Consider the following 16254-nt stretch of genomic DNA (forward strand, 5'->3'; position numbering starts at 1 on the left):
TGAACATTGCCTTTCGCCCTTCTCATTATTGTGCGATGTGGAAAGAGAGACCATAAAGTTCCTTGACTCGTATGGTTGCTATCAGTGTGTGTAAGAACATTGTCTTCTTAAATCAGGTGAAAATTTGTTGCCTAGTGAAGTGGAACATAAGGAGGTCTCTTTAGAGATCTGAGAATTTGAACCATGTTCCGAGAGGAAGGTCTCAATTCCGACTGGAGAAAGGCAAGTTGTAAGTCCGTGTGAGTTAGGAAAGGTCTATTGATGAGAGGATGTCCCTTCCTTTCAGTTTGAGGGTGAAGGATCAAGGTTGAGTGATCATCTTTACCTGTCCAATCTGAATAGGGGGTCTTTTCCTCTTGTATATACTCGAGGATTCCGCTATTGCTTGAATAGAGGTATCAAGTGGATAGAGACACTTTCACATGACACGAACCACACAAGACGTTATACTGCCTAGTAGACTGATGCTGATGAATTCCTCAGATATCTAGACAACCTTATCGGAAAGAGGTACTGGGTAGTCTACAGGCGTACAATCATAGCAAAGCTATAGCTTGTGGTAGATGTCTAGGTGGGTTGTCTGTGATGTGGAGAGGATTCTCTTGGAGACTCTATCAGGAGCTGCAAAAGGTTTGGAAACCGTTCTGCGTAATGCCATAGTGGAGCTAGGAATCCTTGAGAGGCTGACCAATGTTCTAGCCTTCTTGAGTGCCCTTCTCCAGACAAAATGGGGGCGAGACGTAAACATCATTGTTGTACCCACCGTTGTTGGTTTGTTTTTTGTCAGGGAGCCTTGGGGTCTAGGGCAGCCTGAGGTTCAGGAGCGTTGCGAACAGATCCCTAGTTGAAGGACCCCGTAAAGTCGGGAATTTGTCGGCTAAAAGGCGATCCAAAGACCATTAGGTATACCTTATCTGAGATGCTGTGCACAGATTGTCGGCGAGCATATTCCTCTAGTCTGGAATGAAGCGAGCTGATAGTGGCACCGAACGGACTTTGGCCCATCTTAGTGTTTATACTGTTAGATGTTAATCAATGGTTAACGGTTGGGTATCGTGGTTACTGTGCAGTTGGAGAGTGCTCGTAAGTAGTCCCATATCGACAAGCCGTTGATGAGGGTTGTCGATCGTTTGCCGATCACTTTAGTGTGATGGCGAACGGCCAGAAGCGAGAAGTATGTTGTATACCTTCTGATCTAGGGAACTACGGGCAGAGGTTCACTAGTAAGTACGAGTCACGAACTGCTGGCGAATTGCCAATGATCGGTGAATCGGCGGTCTGTGAGCCGAGGATGGTAACTGACAGTCAAATGAAGGCTGTCTGGTCAGTCAGCCAATGAGTTGGTAATCTGCTTTGAGAGCCCTGAGAGACAGCAGAATGGTTTAATGATGGTCAGTTGGTGATGGCAAGCCATTGATGATCAGCGATCGATCGCGGACCGGTGATCGGTGAGCTAGAAATCAGCAAGCTGACTATGGACCCTCCAGGTTGGACAGCGATCAGCAAGCTGACGATGGGCTGGTCAGATATCAGCGAGTTGAGTTCAATGATTGAAGAAAGATGAGCTGCCCATCGGTGATCTAGTGATCAGCAAGCTGATGACTGGTTATTGACTAGAAATCGGTGATTGGAACGCTAACAATCGGAGATCGTTAGTCATTGGAGGGACTAGAGGTCAATGATCAAGCTGAGCTGGCAATTGGCGATCTGGTGATCGGCGAGCTAGCGATCAGCAAACCGTGAACTAGCCATCAGCAAACAGTGATCTAGAGATCAGTTTGTTGATGCTTTCTTGTTTGCTGATGGTGGTCTGTCAAGGAAAAAGAAATTTCAGAAGTGACAGTGACCAAGGATTCCCCATTTTGATTCTCCTTGGAAGATGGAATCTTCGGGATCTTGGATCCTTCTGTGAAGCCTCTTTCCTTTTATCCCAGAAGCCATGCTATGCGTTTGCGGGGAGAGGAATGGGGCAACGGTAACCTGTCCTAAAAGTTTTATTCCTTTTTTTATTGCCTATTGCGCAAGTGTGCAGAAGAGTACTGGTGCGATGGCACACAGGATGATGCTGGTACTCAGTTTCTGCTGAAGCGCACTTTCCGGTGAATGCGCAGAAGAGCGCTAACAGGCAAGCGCTGGTCCTTTGTGAAGAGTTGGCGCATTGACGAGCGCAAGTGAGCAGGAGGGTGCTGGATATGAGAGCACAGGAGAGTGCTGGCGCGCAGTAAGGCACTGTGTAGTTTTGTGCTGTCTCCCTAGAATGCGCCGAAGCGTGTGACTGGTTGCGCAAGGGCGGGTGCATTGGCGCGCGTGGAAGACTGCTTGGTGCGCGGGCGGAAAAACGATTGGCGGGCGCGCACGCGGAATACCGTTGGCACGCGCGCGGAAGCAATAGTGTGCATGATAATGCTTGCAGGAGGGAGCTGGTGATCCTCAGAAGACCGAAGTCCAAGGACTATCTGTAGCGTTAGGTAGCGCTGGTAGATCGGTAGGTCAGCTGGCAGGATGATCAGGAACTGGAATATGCCCTTTGGAAGGGCAAACATCCATGATGGAGACTGTAAAAGGTCCACGGAAGAGTCCAGGACCAAGTCCAAGGACTAACAGCGGCGTAAGGTTGCGTTGGTAGATCGGCAGGTCAGCTGGCAGGACGATCAGGAACTGGGATGTGCTTTTTGGAAGGGCGAACATCTACTGACGGCAACCGTGAAAGGTCCATAGAAGAGCCCAGGACCGAAGTCCACGGACTAAGTTGCAGCGCGAGGTTGGGCTGGTAGGTCTGCTGGTAGGATGATCAGGAACTGATGACGCCCATGAGGGCCAGTGGACCAGTAAGCTGGCTTTAGGAAGAGTCCAGAACCGAAGTCCACGGACTAAATTGCGCTGGTAGGTCTGCTGGTAGGATAATCAGGAACTGATGACGCCCATGAGGGCCGGTGGACCAGCAAGCTGACCTTAGCAGAGTGATCCTCCGAAGAGGTGTCTCTATGAGTGGCCTCTCTCGCGAACAAGAGAGGTGAACACTTCGTAGAAGAGACTTGCCTAAGACTGTGCTCTGCCCCTGAAGGAAGAGAGACTCAGCAAGGGGGGAGAGTAGTCTGGGCGAAGGCACCAACAATAGTCGGAGACGATGAATTTATAAAGATGTGGGAAGTTCTCCCTGGGAAGGGAAAAACAATCTCACATCTGGGGAGGAAACTTTCCCTCGGTAGGGAAAGTTGTCCAACCCCTGGAGGCGAACCTCCTGGTTAGCGATCTAAGATGATCTGAAGTGCTGGTCATGTTGTCACGGGCGTACTTCTAAGAGAAGGGACGACGCTCATGACGACGTCCTCTGAGGGACGGCAGTGACAGCAGATTCCCCAGGCATGAACAGAGCAGCTCTGCTTCGTCGGTACTCTTAGTCGAACGAAGAAAACTGCACAGTTAACTGGGAAAAAAATTAAATTAATTATCTAACAGAAAACCCCCAGGGAGGGACTTCGAAGTGGATCCCCGAGGGAACAACATAAAAATAAGTATTGCGCCCTCCCTTCCCCAGTCGACATCCAAGGGAGAAGGGGGAGCAGAGTAACTGTAATGAAAAAAAAAAAAAACAGAACTACAATTATTCAAATTAGCTAAGAATATTTACTAATAGAGAACCACTGATCCTCCGAAGGTAGTGTTCCCCACGAAGAAAAGCTGAAAAGTTAAAATTACAATTATAATTTCACTAAAAATAATTGAGACAAACAATTGGAAGTGCTACCTAACCCGTGAACGGGAAAGGTGCTCTTCCCAATAGTACACTGTTGTTGAAAGGTGAATGACCTTGAGAAGAGAAAGACCGTAGTCAACATTTGAGAGCCACATTCCCTTCGCTCCGGAATCCATGTTTCCCGTAGGAAAAGAGAAAAGGCGAAGGCAATAGATGAACGAAGAGGGTCCAGGCGATGACGATTCCCCTGCGGTGGCCGAGTCAACGGTTATATGCCGAAGGGAAGACCGATGGACCAGAGAGGGAGAGGTCGTTCGGAACTGTGCTGGCCTTGTTCCGGTGCGAATGTACACAAGTGTCGTTGTTGTATCTGTATCACACACACACCACAAAATTGAAAAGGAAACTTATCACATTTCTATACACATATATATACATAAACAATAAGAATGTTTTCATATATATATATATATATATATATATATATATATATATATATATATATATATATATATATACATACATACATACATACATACATACATACATACATACATACATACATATATATATATATATATATATATATATATACATATATATACATATATATACATATATATATATATATATATATATATATATATATATATATATATATATATATATATATATATATATATACATATATATACATATATATATATATACATATATATACATATATATACATATATATATATATATACATATATATATATATATATATATATATATATATACATATATATACATATATATATATATATATATATATATATATATATATATATATACATATATATATATACATATATATATATATATATATATATATATATATATATACATATATATACATATATATATATACATATATATATACATATATATATATATACATATATATATATATATATATATATATATACATATATATACATATATATATATACATATATATATATATATATATATATATATATATATATATATATATATACATATATATACATATATATATATATATATATATATATATATATATATATATATATATATATATACATACATATATATACATATATATATATATATACATATATATACATATATATATATATATATATATATATATATATATATATATATATATATATATATATATATATATATATATATATATATATATATATATACATATATATATATATATATATATATATATATATATATATATATATATATATATATATATATACATATATATACATATATATATATATATATATATATATATATATATATATATATATATATATATAATGTATCTATATGTATAAGTATGTATGTGTATATATATATATATATATATATATTTGTTCCTTAACCGAATACAAACCACACTATTTACATGGAGTAATTACTTCGGCGCAGGCGATGACGAGCCATAAAGTTTTAACGGGGGTTTCCTACCCCACCGCTAGTTAGCGGGGGGGGGGGGGGGGGGGGGGGGGTAGCCTGCTACCCTTCCACCCTTACACACACCGATGATTCAGCCACTTTACTTTTGGCTCGGAGAGACGACAGACCTGTCAGCGCTCTCCTCTCTTTTGACTGCCATAATTTTTGTTTGCTTTTTCTTACAGTGTTTGTGTGTGAAGTTGGCCTCTATTATCATCATGCGCACTTGCCCTGGTCTTCCCGGCCGCCCTTGTGGAACCTTTATGTCGGCCGTGGAGACGGATCCACACTCCTTATGCCCTCAGTGTAGGGGCCAACGGTGTGATAGTGCTAATTTGTGTATTGAATGTAGGGAGTGGTCTACCTCCCAGTGGGAGAGGTTTGCCCGGCGACGTAAGAAGAAGGCTAAACGGGATCGTTCTCCTTCCGAAAGTTCTCGGGGGAGAGAAAATCCTAGGTCTTCTTCTCCCGTCGCCCATTCCTCCTCCGAAGCTCCCGCTCGGGCGGCCTCTTCCGAGAGGCCGACGAACGGTAGCATAGACCTTAATGTTGATATTGATGACCGATCCCGTGGTAAGGGAGAGGCCGCTGCCTACCATAGCGAGGCGGCTGCCCCTCCCCCCTCGGAGGAGGTAGTTATGTCTAACAAGGATCTTTTTCAGCTTTGGGCTTCCTTGGGGCTACAGGGTTCGCCCTCCAAGGCAGCCTTGTTTGACATGGTCAAACGGGGTGCCGCCGCCGAACAATCGTCAACTACAGCGGAAATAGATCCTCTGTCTGTGGTTGACGTAGTTGTTTCGGAAACATCCCATGGGTCTGTCCAAACACCTGCTGTGGCTGAGGTAGCTGAAGGCTTTGTCTCTCCCTCCGATCACACTTCGAGGGAGGAGCAGAGTCCTACGGTCTCTCCTTCCACTGAGATTCCCTCTCGAGGGAGTTCTCTGGTAGAGACGCCTCTTCGGAGGCCCTTTGATGGTCAGCTTGCTGATCCCACGGCCCCTCGTGGGCGTATAAGGCGGAAGGCTCGCCCTCCCCTTCGCCGTAGAGGTCTTCCTTCTCCCTTTAAGGGGGTTAGGAGGCGCCTCTTTGGCTCGTCGTCCCCACAATCCTCTGCGGAGGAGATGACTCGCCGCTCTCCTGTCCTGCCAGCTACCACCCTAGACCTCTCCGGGGATCATTCGCGTTCCCCTTTGGAGGATGGTCGTCCGTCGGGACAAGGGTCTCCTCAACCATCTACATCGAAGGCTGCTGATGCGCTTTACGCGCCCCGAGTCTGCCACTGTGCAGTCTCCAGGCCCTTTGGGGTCTCAGGGACTTGAGCGCAAAACTGCGCCTCTCGTCTCTAAGCGTAAGGCTCTGCCTGCGCCCGTTGCTGTTGTTCCTGCTGTTGCTGACAAAGCGCTTCGGCGCTCACCTGTAGGCGTTCGCGCCCCTGATTCTGTTACGCGCCAGGGTTCCCCTGCACGCCCACGCCCATCGTCAACTGTTCCTGATGCAGCGCGCAAGCGCTCAAAAGCACCCGTGCGCCCACCTTTACCAACGCTGCCACGCCCCCCAGTTCCTGTTACATCGCGCGCGATTCCAAAGGTGGCTGAGTCGGCGCACAGGCGCCCACAGGTTCCTACGGACTCGCTGCGCCCTATGGGGGAAAAACGCAGCGCGCGTTCAACCCCTGTTCCTGTATCACCGCGCGCGGTCCAACAAGTTCCGAAGTTGGCGTACAGGCGCCCACAGGTTCTCGTGGACTCGTCGCGCCCTATAGGGGGAAAGCGCGACGCGCGATCACCCCCTGTTCCTGTCACTTCGCGCGCGGTCCAAAAGGTTCCAAAGTTGGCGCACAGGCGCCCACAGGTTCCTACGGACTCGTCGCTCCCGACGGGGGAAGATCGCGTTGTGCGGTGAACGCGATTTCATCCGCAACGCGCTCTCCATCGCGCGCTGTAAAGGAGGTTCGCGATGCGCTTTCACGCGCGGTTATTGTTCCAGCTTCCGCGCGTTCCCCAACGCAATCGCGTGGCGCGCTGACTCAACACGTGGCTCCGGGGATGGCTAAGTTAGCGAACAGGCGCTCACAGCCTCCTCTGGAATCGCGCGAGTCTGCTGTCGACAATATCGCGCGCGAAGCCCATCTGTCGCGCCCAGTCCCAGCTACGCGCCCTGTGCCTGTGTTCAAGGCAACTGTGAGCGTTCCTCATGCCGTTCGCAACCCGCGGCCTCCGAAACAGCCTGTTCCATATGCACGCTATGCGCGCCAACAATCGCCAGCGCAGTAAACAACCTCGCAAGCGAATAGGACAATCCCTCCCGACCGTCGGCCACAGGTCTCTCGGGATTCTGCTATAATTTTATCCCCTTCGCGGCGAGTTCTCCCAGACACGCGCACAGGCGCCCCTGTCATATCGCGCCCTTCCGGCTCCCACCAGGTCTCTGCGCGCCCGCGCGTTCGGGCGGTTCCTGATCGTCGTACACCGACTCCTTCACCATCACGCTCTCGCGGCCTTATTCCGGCCCGCTCTCCAAGACATGACCGCGCCATTGATTCATCTGCGCACCATCGCTTTGCGGCCGCCCCCGCCCACGCGGGTGGGCGCGCGCGCGATTTTCCAGCATCACCCGCCCACGCGGGCGCGCGCGATTGGGTTCGCGCTCGCGATATTCCAGCCTCGCGTTACGATAACGCGCGCGACCCTGTGCAGGGCCCGATTCACTAGCCCCAGCGAGACCGCCGTCAGGCGGATTCTTCCTTGTCGCGCGCTCCCCTCTGTAAGCGCAAACCAGCGCGCTCCCCGGAAAGATCTAGGGATTCTTCTTTTTCAGCCTAGAAGGCGAACCCTCGTTTGTTTACTCCTCCTAGGGATCCATCGGTCCCCTTCCCTCCAGAGGGAGTGTCTGCCAGCGCCGCTGTCAGTCAACAGCCGTGGTTTGATACCCTTCTCAGAGCTCTTGTACGGGCTATGAAGCCAGCTGCCTCTGACTCGGGTCGCGAACCAGTGGCAGTTTCCTCCCCCCTGAAGAGGAAGAGAGGAGTTTCTCCCGTGGATCTTCCTCCGAGACCTAGGCTATCTCCTCGCAGATCCTTAGGCAAAGTTCCTACTCCTCCTCAGACCTTCTCGCCTTCCCCTGCGGAGGAGGAATACCCCTCCTCAGGGGAGTCAGTCGGAGAGGATGTCTTCCCCATCGCACCAATGGAAGAAGTTCATCCCCCTCCCGAGAGGTCTCCTCGTCTTGAAGTGGAGAAGGACCTACCACCTTTGCTTTTGGAGTCCTGTATCCCTCCCAGGAGGGAATCTAAGGACTCTAAGACTATTCCTAAATCGTCGGCCAGGATCAGACAGGAGCAGCCTAGGGCGGTCGAGGATACCCACGCGTCCCCCCAGGAAGAGCCCTTGGGGTCAGGAGACTTCGCTGCAAGTCCATCGGGAGGCGAGCGCCAAGAATCGGAACATGCATTCTGGCAAGTTCTGTCTCTCATGAGGAGTCTAAACGGGATCCCAGATCCTGAGGTCCATCCTCGTGATGGGCAGGACACAGTCCTGGATCGTATCTTAGGTTCTCATAGGCCCTCCAGGGCCAGTGCAGCTTTGCCCTGGTCTCGGGAGATGAAGAGTGCCAGAGAGAAGATCGAGGGACAACTAGCGGAGCTTGCCTCCTCAAGCAGGTCGAGTGCCGGGTATAAGCTCCTCCCTCCTCCTCGAGTCCGTCAGAGGAGGTATTTTGAGATCCTTGAGGAGCCTTCTTTGAGTCTTCCCCTGCACCATTCCGTGGAAGCCCTCACTGGGGGAGTCTCTATTGAGAGACTCTCCAACCGGCACGTGTCCTTCTCAGCCACTGAGATCCAGAGTCACGAGAAGGTCATTAAGTGTGCCATGCAGGCCGCTTCATGGCTAGACTTCTGGCTGGATTCTCTGGGCATTCTGGTGCGGTCCGAGGATCTGTCCAAGGAAAGCACCAGGAAAGCGCTGGAGACCTTCCTCCTCTCGGGCACTCGGACCATCGAGTTCCTGTCCCACCAGGTTACCAGCTTGTGGGCCAACACGATCCTCAAGCGTCGGGACGCAGTGGCGGAGAGGTTTCATCAGAAGGTTCCCAGCGCCGAAGCTAGTAGGCTCAGACACTCTTCTGTCCTCAGCAAGAGTCTGTTCGAGCCTAAGGACGTGGAGCGTACTGCCGAGAGGTGGAGGCAGTCCAATCAGGATTCCCTCATCCATAGAGCCCTGACATCAAGGCCCTACAAGCCTCCGGCAGTACAGCAGCCCCGCCCTGCCAAGGACACGAAGAAAACAACCGTTACAGCAAAGTCCAAGGTGTCTAAGCCCTTTCCTGCCAAGGGCAGAAGGGGCAAGAAGTCCTCCAGGGGGAGCAAGAACCCTAGAGGTACCGGCCGAGGCCGGAAATGCTAGGGGTGGCAATCCCCCTGCATGTCCACCAGTGGGGGGATGCCTTCAGAGTTGCGCAGCAAGGTGGCAGCAACTCGGGGCGGATGCCTGGACGATCTCTGTGATCTCTCAAGGGTATCGCGTCCCGTTCACGGCATCTCTACCTCCCCTGACAGCGGATCCAGTGTCGCTGAGCTCTCTTGCCATGGGGTCGGCAAAAGGGCAGGCCCTCCGGGCCGAAGTCCAGACCATGTTGGAGAAGAACGCGCTCCAGGAGGTCGTGGACGGGTCCCCAGGCTTCTACAGTCGACTCTTTCTTGTGAAAAAGGCGTCTGGAGGCTGGAGACCAGTCATCGATCTCTCGACACTGAACGGGTTTGTCAAACAGACGCCGTTCAGCATGGAGACGGCGGACACGGTCAGACTTGCAGTGAGACCGCGGGATTTCATGTGCACTCTGGATCTGAAGGACGCGTACTTCCAGATCCCAATCCATCCGTCTTCAAGGAAGTACCTAAGATTTTGCCTAGATCACAAGATCTACCAGTTCAAGGTGTTGTGTTTCGGTCTCTCCACAGCACCTCAGGTGTTCACCAGAGTCTTCACCCTCATCTCTTCGTGGGCACACAGGACCGGCATCCGTCTCCTTCGTTACCTGGACGACTGGTTGGTCCTGGCAGACTCGGAGGTATCCCTTCTCCACCACCGAGACAAGCTCCTCGAGGTTTGCCGGGATCTGGGGATCGTGGTAAACCTCGAAAAGTCTTCTCTGCAGCCCTCTCAGAGGCTGGTTTATCTAGGTATGATCATAGACACCAATCTCCACAAAGCCTTCCCATCAGACGAAAGGTTTTCCAGGCTGAGGAAGGTCGCGAGACTCTTCCTCACCCGAGAAGAACTCCCAGCCCAATCGTGGCATCGTCTCCTCGGTCACCTTTCCTCTCTAACCCGCCTCGTTCCCAGCAGTCGCCTCAGGATGAGATCCCTTCAGTGGCGACTGAAGTCCCGGTGGAGTCAAGGTCTCGACTCCCCGGACATCTTGATCTCTATGGGATCAGCGGAATGGTCGGACCTGGAGTGGTGGGTGGCAGAAGAGAATCTACGAAAGGGAGTGGATCTTCTCGTCTCCCCCCCAGATTTGATGTTGTTTTCGGACGCGTCAAACAAGGGATGGGGGGCCCACGTGCTGAACCACAGGGCCTCCGGCCTGTGGTCAGAATAAGAAAGGTACCTTCACATAAACCTGCTGGAGATAAAGGCCGTCTTTCTGGGCCTTCAGAAGTTCCACCAAGTACTGGCAGGTCACTCCGTAGTGGTGATGAGCGACACCACCACGGTGGTGGCTTACATCAACAAGCAGGGAGGTACCTTTTCGGAACTACTGTCCCATCTTGCAGTAGAGATCCTGAGATGGTCTGAGGCCCACTCGATATCACTGACAGCTCGCTTCATTCCAGGCAAGAGGAATGTGCTCGCCGACAGTCTGAGCCGAACGACGCAGATAGTGAGTACCAAGTGGTCTTTGGATCCTCTGATAGCCAACAAAGTCCTGACTTTGTGGGGTTCCCCAACTGTGGATCTGTTCGCTACGGCGTTGAACACCAAGCTTCCGCTGTACTGCTCCCCAGTCCCGGACCCCAAGGCTCTCTGGCAAGATGCCTTCCAACAACGGTGGGACAACGTCGACGTGTACGCCTTTCCCCCGTTCTGTCTGATGAGGGGGGTCCTCAACAAGACCAGAACATCAGTCAATTTCTCGATGACTTTGATAGCTCCGCTGTGGCATCACGCGGAGTGGTTTCCGGACCTTCTGCTGCTCCTCACGGAAATCCCGAGGGAACTCCCTCCACGTCACGAGCTAGTCAAACAACCACACTCCAACATCTTCCACAAAGCCGTAGCTTCGCTTCGACTTCACGCCTGGAGACTATCCAGCATCTCCTCAAAGAGAGAGGCTTTTCGCAACAAGTTGCGGAAAGGATGTCTAGTCACCTGCGCCGGTCATCCGCAGGAGTCTACCAGGCGAAGTGGCGAGTTTTCTGTGGTTGGTGTCGTGGAAGGGGTATCTCTCCCCTCGATGCCACTCTACCAGCAATAGCGGAATTCCTTGTGTATCTGCGAGAAGAAATGCGCCTTTCAGTCTCGGCAGTGAAAGGCTATCGCTCAGCCTTAAGTCTTGCCTTCAGGCTCAAAGGAATGGACATTTCCTCCTCGCTGGAACTGTCCCTGTTCATACGAAGTTATGAACTTACCTGCCCTCAGTCGGAAGTGAGACCTCTTCCTTGGAACGTGGTTCGAGTCCTCAGGTCTCTTAAGAGGCCTCCCTACGAACCATTACGCCAGGCTTCGGATCGCCACCTTACCTGGAAGACGGTGTTCCTGCTAGCTTTGGCCTCGGCCAAGCGAGTTGGCGAACTACATGGTCTCTCATACGACGTCGCCCATATAAGGGGATGGGGGGAGGTGACGTTCAGCTTCGTCCCTGAGTTTGTTGCCAAGACTCAGAACCTGGGAGTGCAGGACCCTAGGTTCGACTCTTTCCAGGTCTCGAGTCTTCGTTCCATAACAAATGACCCAGATCATCTCCTACTGTGCCCAGTTAGGAGTCTGAGGTTGTATCTGAAGAGAACAGCTGCAGTCCGGCCCCAGGTGCGAGCCTTGTTTGTTAGCACCGGGCCAACGAAGAAGAGGGTCACCAAGAACACCATCTTGGCCTGGATCTGTAAGGTAATCCACCTGGCCTTGAGTTCTGACCCTCCCCCGTCACGACGCCCTAGGGCGCACGATATCAGGGGCGTAGCTGCGTCCCTGGCCTTCAAGAAGGACTTTTCCGTGACGCAGGTCCTGCAAGCCAGGGTCTGGAAGCGTCAGACTACCTTCACGGCCCACTACCTGCAAGACGTGACCCACAGGAGGCTCGATACATTTTCTATCGGCCCTGTGGAGGCTGCACAACAGCTGGTCTAACCTCAGGCTCCTAATTGGACAAGTAGCAGAGGGTTGAGGGCATTGTTACCCGGTTTTAGTCTGTGGGAATGAAAGGATCTGTCTGGCCCTTTTCTTTTCTTCATCCTCTCCTCCCTTGGATGGTTCTTTGCACAGCTGACCTCGAACCTCTGCAGGTAAGCCATGCTTCCTTGTGTTCCTAGTATTAGCCTTTAATACTGTCATGTCCCCATACCCTGACGAGGTGGTATTGGGTTGTCCTAGCCTAGATTTCCTTATTAAGGACTCCAGGTCAACTTCCTAGGACGTGTCACTGCTCACCTTCACACACAGCTTACGTAGGCCGCAGCAGTCCTTGACTGCCTGCGAGGTGCAGGGTTCCCGATCCTGGAGTTGCCTTATGAACTCAGGTTCGGGGACCCCGGGCAAGCCAAAGCCAGTATGGCAGGGGACTTACCTCCCTTCCTAAGGGTTGAGTCACCCCATGTAAATAGCGTGGTTTGTATTCAGTTAAGGAACAAATGACAAATTCGTAGATAATTTGTATTTTTCCTAACGATACAAACCTAGCTATTTACAGTTATGTGCCCGCCAGCCCTGTCCCCCAAGATAAGTCCTACTTCTAAGTAAAGTGGCCGAATCACCGTTGTGTGAGGGCGGTGGGGTAAGAAACCCTCGTTAAAACTTTATGGCTCGTCATCGGCTGCGCCGAAGTAATTACCCCATGTAAATAGCTAGGTTTGTATCGTTAGGAAAAATACAAATTATCTACGAATTTGTCATATATATATATATATATATATATATATATACAGTGTATATATATATATATATATATATATATATATATATATATATATATATATATATATATATATATATATATATATATATATATATATATACAGTGTATATATATATATATAATATATATATATATATATATATATATATATATATATATATATATATATATATATATATATATATATATATATATGTAAGTTAAAAGACAAAAATTAATGGCAGTCCAGAATAGGCGAGGAGGAAGAGCGGAAACAACCGCTCTCCAGCCGAGCCAAAAGTAAAGTGAGCTAAATCACAGTTGTGTGAATGGGAGTGGTAGCAAGCTACCCCCCCCCCTAACTAGTGGTGTGGGTAGTTAACCCTCGCTAAATTTTAATGGCTTGTCATTTCAGCTCCGGCGAAAGTATAACCCCTAATAAATAGCATGGTTCGTATCAGTTACGGAACAAAGTTAGTTTAGGTATATTGAATAGTTCAAATGTATTTGGCTGTAAACTATTTCATTGTGGTTATACTGTAGCTTTATTATAAGATTTCATGTGGTGTTTTGTATGGTTTGGAACAAATTAGGCGATTTACTGTACATGTAAAATGTGACCCACAACACGAAAAAATCACTTTACGAAAGCCACATCAGAACGAATTAATTTTGTGTTCTAAGGCTTTACTGTATTTGAAAAAAAAAAAAAAAAAATAAAATGACAAATTCAGAAGTAATTTGTATTTTTTCTAATGATACAAACCTTCAGCTATTAACAGGGTATTACTTTCAGCGAAGCTGAAAGAATGAGCCATTAAAATTTAGCGAAGGTTAACTAACCATCCGGCTAGGTAGCAAGGGTAGGGGGTAGTTAGCTACCCCATTCACTCAAACACCTGTGACTGTGCTTCACTTTGCTTGGAGGTCTTCCAAGGGGACAGAATCAGCAGGTAAGTTTGTATAAATATCTAAAGGTTCGTATAGTTAGGAAAAAATACTAATTACTTCCAAAATTTGTCATTTGTTCCATAACTAGAATACAAACCTACGCTATTTATAGGGGTGACTCACCCATTAGGAGGGTGGATGTCCCTGCCAATTTGGCTTTTTGGCTTTACCCTGGGTCTCCTTTTTATGAGTTGAGATATTAGCAGTGAGACTGCCAAGGTGAAAGGTATTCCGAGTCTTTGTAAGGAAGACTTTCCCAATACCACATCGCTAGGGTATACCACATCGCTAGGGTATACCACCTCGCTAGGGTATGGGGACGTAACAGTATTGACCCAATACAGTAGTAGGTACACAAGGAAGCATGGTTTACCTGCAGTGCTTGAGGCCAGCTTGTGCAGAGAACCCATGCTGCTGCTTTCCCCAAGAGAGGGGAGGATGAAGAAAAGAAAAAGAGCCAGTCATTACTTTTCATTTACGCAGACTGAAACCGGTTAACAGTACTGTACGCGCAACCTTTTGCTACTTGTCAATAAAGAGCTTGAGGTAGTAAACAAGCTGTTTTGCAGCCAACACAGGACCATTATCGAGTCTCCTGTGGGTCACGTCTTGCAGGTAATGAGCTGTGAAAGTTGTCTGGCGCTTCCACAAACCACCTTATAGACCCTGCGTAACGGAGTAATTCCTTTTAAAAGCCAGGGACAGCTATGCTCCTGACATCATGAGCTCTGGGTCTACGTAATGGAGGAGGATCTGGATTCAGAGCGTGATCGATGACTCAGCAAATCCACGCAGAGATTGTGTTTTTGGTAATCTTCCTCTTGTTCCTCCCAGTGCTGACGAAAAGTGAAGGCACTCGGGGGCGGTTTGCTGCTGTTCTCTTAAGGTAGAACCTCAAACTTCTTACTGGGCAAGGTAACAGATGAGCTGGGTCATCGGTTACGGAACGGAGGCTTGTTATACGGAAGGAGTAGAATCTAGGATCCGACACCCCTGGATTCTGAGTCTTGGCAACAAACTCAGGGACGAAGCTGAACGTTACCTCCCCCCATCCCCTTGAATGGGCGACGTCGTAAGAGAGTGTGCAGTACACAGACTCGTTTGGCCAAGCCAAGGCGAGCAGGAACACCATCTTCCAAGTCAGGTGGCGATCTGTTGCCTGGCATAATGGTTCATAAGAAGGCCTCTTTAGAGATCGGAGAAGTCGAAGCACGTTTCATGGGAGAGGTCTCACTTCCGACTGAGGACAGGTAAGTTCGTAACTCCGTACGAGTAAGGAAAGTTCTAGCGATGAGATGTCCATTCGTTTCAGTTTGAAGGCGAGGCTCAAGGCTGAGCCATAGCCTTTCATTGCTGAAACTGAAAGGCGCATTTCCTCCCACAAATACACAAAGTACCGTTCTTATCAGACAGAACAGAAGAAAGGCATAAACGTCGATGTTGTCCCACCATTGTTTGAATGCATCTTGCCAGATAGCCTTGGGGTCTAGGACTGGGGAGCAGTACAGCAAGAGCCTGAAGTTCAGGGTTACTGCAAACATGACAAATTCGGAGATAATTTGTATTTTTCCTAACCATACAAACCTTCGCTATTTACATAGGGTTTACTTTTCGGCGTAGCTGAAATGACGAGCCATTAAGATAGATCTTGCTGTCTAGGCTGAATCTCAAGTACTTCCTGGAAGACGGATGGATTGGGATCTGGAAGTACGCGTCCTTCAGATCCAGTGTGCACAAGAAGTCTTGCGGTCTCACTGCAAGTCTAACCGTCTCTGCTGCCTCCATGCTGAACGAAGTTTGCTTGACAAACTTGTTCAGGGCTGAGAGGTCGACGACCGGTCTCCAGCCTCCAGACGCCTTCTTTACAAGAAAGAGTCGACTGAAGAAGCCTGGGGAGCCGTCGTCGACCTCCTGGAGAGCATCCTTCTTGAGCATGGTCTCGACTTCCGCCCGAAGGGCTAACCCCTTTGCCGATCCCATGGCATAGGAGTTCAGCG

The 16254-nt window shown here is 48.8% G+C and overlaps 1 protein-coding gene across 3 annotated transcripts in view; it reads right to left on the bottom strand.

Annotated features, from left to right (window-relative positions):
* LOC137647028 (obg-like ATPase 1) overlaps positions 1–16254 on the bottom strand; it is a 242122-nt gene that overhangs the window by 218144 nt on the left and 7724 nt on the right. The window lies entirely within an intron of this gene.

The sequence above is a fragment of the Palaemon carinicauda genome, chromosome 9 (genome assembly GCF_036898095.1).
Source record: "Palaemon carinicauda isolate YSFRI2023 chromosome 9, ASM3689809v2, whole genome shotgun sequence".
NCBI classification, from domain to species: domain Eukaryota; kingdom Metazoa; phylum Arthropoda; class Malacostraca; order Decapoda; family Palaemonidae; genus Palaemon; species Palaemon carinicauda.